This window comes from Tarenaya hassleriana, unplaced genomic scaffold, assembly GCF_000463585.1.
Source record: "Tarenaya hassleriana unplaced genomic scaffold, ASM46358v1 Cleome4938, whole genome shotgun sequence".
NCBI lineage: Eukaryota > Viridiplantae > Streptophyta > Magnoliopsida > Brassicales > Cleomaceae > Tarenaya > Tarenaya hassleriana.
Window position 1 is genome coordinate 1 of NW_010967646.1, and position 572 is coordinate 572.

The 572-nt window shown below is 37.8% G+C and overlaps 1 long non-coding RNA gene across 1 annotated transcript; it reads left to right on the top strand.

Moving 5' to 3' along the window:
* Positions 1-40: 40 nt before the first annotated feature.
* Positions 41-567, top strand: LOC104825831. Its single transcript, XR_773672.2, has 4 exons — positions 41-147; positions 263-284; positions 382-416; positions 517-567. It is a non-coding gene; the product is annotated as an uncharacterized LOC104825831 (long non-coding RNA).
* The last annotated feature ends 5 nt before the right edge of the window (positions 568-572 follow it).

Genomic DNA, 572 nt, shown 5'->3' on the forward strand with positions numbered 1-572 from the left:
AACTTATCTGCAAACAACACTTGTGGAGGCCATGGAAGCTCGATGATGATCCACAGAGACATGCAGATAAGACTGGTCGAGTTTGTGAAGAAACGGGTGGTTCTCCTCGAAAAGGCGTTGAATTTGGAATATGCAGAAGAGTATTATGTATGTATATACTGACCCTTTGTTTTTTAACATGTCCGAAGTGAGATTTGTCCTAATCTCCGAATGGAGAATGCCCCTGGATAATCTAAATCTCTATCAAATATTTCGATTTCAGGGAATCGTTCCACCGTCAATCTGTATGTGTTCATACTTCTCTAAATTTAATCAATGTGTTAGAAGTTATGTCTTGTATGGTTCAGTTTTCTAACTGAGAGCTCTTGATGTGAATCTCAGCAGCTGTTGTTGACAGAAACCCACCTTTGAACGAGGTAAGCCCACCTTTTTCTTTAGTGGTTTTGCAAATCTATATTCGTTGTATCAATCAAAGATCTAAATTTACATTCATATATTTGAATCGTCTTTACTCAGCTGTGGAAAACTGTCGATGAGAACAATCGTGAATCTGTCGAGACATTTATGAATAA